At 46.1% G+C, this 5,859-nt stretch overlaps 1 pseudogene; it reads right to left on the bottom strand.

Moving 5' to 3' along the window:
- Window positions 1–2,949: 2,949 nt before the first annotated feature.
- LOC100750337 lies at window positions 2,950–3,948 on the bottom strand (annotated as a pseudogene).
- Between the last annotated feature and the right edge of the window lie 1,911 nt (window positions 3,949–5,859).

Here is a 5,859-nt window from a genome sequence, read left to right on the forward strand (position 1 = left end):
GTGGGGTGGATGGTGTCTACGGAAGTATATCTGATTATAGTGAGATATCCACCTTGCTCACACCTGTAGCACTGACCACTCCGTTTTGGGCGTGGTCATAGGTGCAGACAGGACGAGGGTGAGTTTTAGGTCTCGGGTCCGGTCTGGGCAGGTGGCTCTCTCTTGTGTCTGGTCGGGTCACAGGGAGCAGCCTGTGCGAATCCTTACAGTAGGAACCTGCGGCGGGCATCTACTTCTTGGTAAGTGAGTTCTCCCCAAAATAAATTATATTTAATCTATATTTGAACCTCGTCCCGTGAATCATTATCGGTACCTCTGAAAATGGCGCCCAATCTCTCCGAACCGGAACACGCAGAGGGGCGGGGAGGGGGGGTTCGCCTGACTAGCCCAGCGGACACACTGAAGCTCATGGGGAGTGGGTCCTCTCACCTCCACACACAAATGCTTCTCTATACACAACACGCACGCATGTGCATTAAACCAAAGCAGAATGAGATAATTCCCTCAGCCACTCCTGTCTGAGGCAGAAAGTTAGTTCTGTCACATCGTCGTAGTTTGTTTTGTCTACTCACTTGAGCATTCATCTAGACGCTATCTCCCATGCATGAGTCTCCACTGGCTCCGTGACCCAGCTGAGCTGGCAACGCCATTCTATCCACGTGTGTGAAATCAGTCACTCTCTTCTCCTTATTTCCATTTTCCTCATAAACATTCCACAGAGTGGTCTTTCCTGGTGTTTCAAGAGGGTAAATGAAGCGATGCATGAATAAATGTTTTCTGTACAGCTCTTCTGTCTTTTGTCTGATCATCTGACAAATGTTTATTATCTAACTAATGTGTGCATTGTGCCATGCAGGTCCACAGTGAGTCACAGAAAGTTACACGGCACTTATCAAGCTTGTTGCCTGGCTGGGAATAAGAGGGGAAGACAGGTGTTGTCACACCAGATGCCAACATGCTAAGATTGGATCCTGGAGAGGATGCTGGAGCTGGTGTCCTAAAGAGGGCTGCTGCTGTTCAGCCCTCGAGGGTTCTGGTCAGTCAGAGAGTACTGTGACAATCTGCACTACGGTTTTCTGAGTGGGAAACCCAGAACATTCCTGTCAGAATCTTCTATGCATTGTATGAACTTATGAATGAATGAGCATATGGGTAGTAGGTATTGTCTTACATCCTGTAAAGAATATTTGGTGCCATCCATCTTTGAACTCTTGTTTCCCAGGAAGTGTCAGCCTCGGTAAGCAGTAGATCGGTGCTATGGGGTTATATAAATAGTGACATTAGGTTGCAGATGTTCCGATTCCAGTCTGTTCTTTCCCGGCACCATTACTTTCTTGGGGGAAAGCCATAGCTTCTTGTCTGACTGAAACAAGTACTTAGGCAAGGCCCTTGACCTTGGGGTGGCAGGAGCTGCCTTCATTTGAAGAGGCTAGCTCCTCCTCCTGGTGCTCCTTCACTGACCTTTGTGGACTGGTTTTCAGTAACTGTCAGTAGTTCCATGCTTTGGTTAGAACCACAGAGCAAGAGGCAGCAGACAGAGAAATCAACAGTTCCTACTTCCCACTCTCTCTTCTTTTGCAAAGGCCAGTAACAAATTCCTAGCAGAGAACACTCTTCTACTGTTGCGACTGCTGGCCTGGCTGGCTGCCTGCTTCCTGCCCCCTCTGTATGTGTGTATGGAGGCCAGTGGTCAACATTAAGCATCCTCCTCAATCATTCTCCATCTTAGTTTTTTGAGACAGAGTCTTCCACTGAGCTAGACCTCACCAATTGGCTAGACTGACTCACCAATGAGCCCCATGTCTCCATCATCTTTCTCACCAGTGATGGGTTAGAGATGCTAGTTATTGAATCAGGCATTTATGTGGGAACCGGAGATCTGAACTCAGGTCCTCATGCTTGCAAAGTGGGCACTTTACAAAACAAGCCACCTCCACAGCCTCATACTTTTGCAGTTTGTCAGAGGAAAAGGAGTCTATAGCTTTAACATATTTATGTCTTGGTGACTAGAAAGATAAAGTCAGGAGATGCTGTTATGGGAACTGATTGATGTCTTGAGGACCTAAAGTGAAGCAGTTGCTAGTAAAAATTAAAATATTAAAGCTAGAGAGATGGCTCAGTGTTTAAGAGAAGCCAAATTTGGTTCCCAGCTACCTCGGATGGCTCACAACTGCTTGTATTTCTATCTCAGGGGTATCTAGTGCCCTCTTCTGTCCACCACAGGCACCTGTACACACGTAGAATATACTCACATAGACACACACCCACACCCACACCCACACCCACACACCCACACCCACACCCACACACACCCCCCATATATATATATATATATATATATATATATATATATATATCAAAAGAGGAGCTGTGAGAGAGAAACAAATAATGGAACAAATAATCCTGAGATTAAGACTATTTTAAAAAATAGCTAGAAGGGTGTAGGTTTAAAGATTACTGAGATGATGGGCTGCAGAGATGACTCAGCTGTTAAATACTAGCTCACAACCAAAAACATAAGAGATTACTGAGATGCAGGAGGATGGGGATGGTGCAGTGAGATGCTTACTTTGAGCTTTAAAAGACAGGCTGGGTTTATTGAAAGGCCTTTGGCTATTTCTCTGGTCCTATCCTGTGCTATCTACTTCCTCTCTCAGTATTTCATCCTATTTGTATGTCAATCACACTGAAGTATGGACCAGTTCTCCAACAGTCGAACTCCTCCTTGTCTCCCTGTCCTGCCCATGCTGTCCTTCTGCCTAGAGGACCTACTTGTCTTCCAAGCTCAAACTCCTGGCCATTAGTTATCTCATAGTTAGAGATAACTAATCATTGCTTCCTTCTATTAGAATTGCTATTTGCTCATCATCATGATGATTGCTTGTAAATAGGATCATATAATAACAAAATATCAAGCAGCGATTTGCTAACATCTTTTTTTTTTTCTACTGGTTGTCACATGTTTTTTATTGAAATATTTTCTCTTGTTGCTTCTTAACTAGCTGGACATTCCACTACACCACTGTTGATGTCATCAATGATGTCATGAGGGTGGGGGCCATCCACATTGCAGCCCACAGACTGTGCAGTACCCAGGATCTCCTTAATAGTTCCAGAAAGTTCTCTGGCTAAAGACCGGTGCCTCATCTGCTGACAATCTCATCGAAAGTGATATTTCCACTGTGTTTAATGTTCTTCTTCTTCTTTCTGTCTCTTGGCGGCTCCTTGAGGACTTTAATGATGAGGGCAGAGGCAGAGGGCACCACCTCAATCTGGGCCTGTCTGTTCTGGGTGGTCAGTTTCACTGTAATCCTCAGACCTTTCCAGTCACCAGTTGCCTTGGCAATGTCATCACCAACCTTCTTTGGAGACAGACCCAGGGGACCGATCTTGGGGGCCAAGGTGGATGTGGCACCAACCTCACCTCCGGTGCACCTCAAGTACACGACTTTGATCTCGTTGGGGTTGAACTTGGGAGGCATAGTGGAGGCGGCTGGTGTTGGATGAACCGGGATCCGGGACAACCGAAGAAAGTTGCACTGTAGCCTCCTCCGAGCCGAAAGTCAAAAAGCTTGCTAATGTCTTTATGTGAATCAATTCATTTGGTTTTGACAACACACAAGGAAGTGGGCTCTACATTCAGGCTTCCCTTTACAAAGGTTTAAGTAAAAAGACTTAAAGAGTAGCAGGCACCAAGATCTAAACCTAGGTTGGTCTGACAGAGTTTAAGCCCTTAAACATTCTGCAGTCTGCCTCCTAGAGAAGTCTGTGGTGGTGTTTATTTCTCTCAGGTGGCCCTGGAGATGCAAAGATGGTGAGATGGAATGTCTGGAATGTGTTAAGCACCCACAGCGTGGTACAGGAAGGTAGATATACTCAACATAGATGCTCTAGGCATCTTTCTCCTCCCTCATTTTAGTGTGGCAGCCAAGGAAAAGGCCCAGGACTGAACAGATGGCTTCCTTCTTTCCTTCTGTTGTCCTCATAGAGCAGGGTCGTGTCCCCTGCCCCACCCCGTATGTGTGTGTGTGAGTGTGTGTGTGTGTGTGAGAGAGAGAGAGAGAGAGAGAGAGAGAGAGAGAGAGAGAGAGAGAGAGAGAGAGAGAGAGAGAGAGTATATGTGTGATGTGTATGGAGGGGAGGGAGTGTTAGGGTTAGCTAAGAGCTGCCTGGTAAGTCTTCCTCTTACACAACAGCAGTCCCATTGAGTTAGAGTCCTTTGGTGGCCTTATTTAACTTGCAGTATCTTTTCAAAAGCTCAGTCTCTGGATTTAATCACGATGTCTGTGGTTTCAAAACACGAACCTGGGAGGGGCATAGTTCAGTCTGCAGCAGGCATGATGGAAAACAAGAATCAAAGGAGCTGGTTCAAAAGCTTTAGGATCAGAACCTTCCCTCTACCACTCCTGCTGTGTGGACTACTTAGGTCTTTCTGGAGTCCACAGATGTGCCCCAGTGACAACTCTATCCTCCTGTGGCTGGAGGGAAAGGCACAGGTCCCCAGGCCAGCCAGTCCTAATCTGCTTTTATTGCTATACATTTCCACCATTCACCTTTCTTTTGGAGCCCCAGTTGAGGCTATCAGATGTTAATGGAGATGTTGTATACATATACCCCGAGCAAATTCCAGTCTCTAGAAATTTCCTTGTGGGGGGGAGGGAACTGTTGAAGAATCTCCTCCAGGAGCCACTTCTCAGTCTGTGACTCATTGTAACTTTCTTGGTAATTTGCAGTCTTGCTCAACAGCTCACAACCTCACAAACACGCATATTTCCCTCCAAATCTGAATCTAAGCAAGAGGCAGGGTGTGCAGAGTAATGGAAGAAAGCAAGCATAGTTCTGGGGCCAGGAGCACGGGGTTCCTCTATAAGGCTTTTGTCCTGTTAGTAGTAAATGAGACCATGAGGATGTAAGGAGGATGATGCCCTGAGCTTGCATAGGCTCAGGTGGGTAGGGGCTCATTCAAGGTCACTTGAGGGACCAGGGCTGGGTTACCTGGGGAGGATTTCTGCAGGAGGAAGTGAAGATGCAGGGACTGACTTCCCAGGTGTGGGGAATTCATCGGAATTGAGGGGAGATTCGGAGAGAGCCATGGATAAAACAAACTTTCAGATTGGCAGCGTGGCAGCGATGCCCTGCAGAGGTTAGGGCCGAACAGGTACTTCTGCAGCCTCTGAGGTACTGAGTTTGAGACAGGCATGGAAATGAAAGGCCAATGGCTATGCAAGTAAACAAACTTCTGAGGGACTGTGCAAGGAGACCCAGGGGTGACAGGCACAGTAAGCATTTTCCTGGGATCCACTCTGGACATCTTTACCCAGTGGCTCACAAACTGGTAGGCTCATGGCTCACCTGGCTGGCTGTAAAGGTGAAGCTGTGGGAGGTGTTCTAACTCTCAGCCTAGCCAGGGGAGAGCTTTTCTTGTGATCTCATTTGACAAACACTATCATTAGAGATGAGGTATGTGCTTCCCCTTTAGAAAGATGTACTTACTTGCAATCATACATATGGTATGTTTATCATAGGGAAATTGAGAACATACAGAAAAACAACCTTTGAAAAATTAAAGACATCCTGATTTCAAACATACTTGACATCACAGATGACAGAGACAATGTTAGGACTTTGAAATGTTTCTCCCAGTCTTTCTTTTTTTGTAAGTACATTTTTGGTGCTTGTTTACATCCGTTCTGAGACACATAGTGTTCATGTATTTAGGCCATGCTACTTTGCTTTTACACAGGAGGGCATGAAAAACTAGGTGTGATATTAATAGCTAACTTGTATTTTACAGGGTTTCCCCTCCATCTGGAATTACAGGGCCTCTGTCTCCACCAGCCTACAAAGGCCTCCCAAATT

Source organism: Cricetulus griseus, chromosome 2 (genome assembly GCF_003668045.3).
Source record: "Cricetulus griseus strain 17A/GY chromosome 2, alternate assembly CriGri-PICRH-1.0, whole genome shotgun sequence".
NCBI lineage: Eukaryota > Metazoa > Chordata > Mammalia > Rodentia > Cricetidae > Cricetulus > Cricetulus griseus.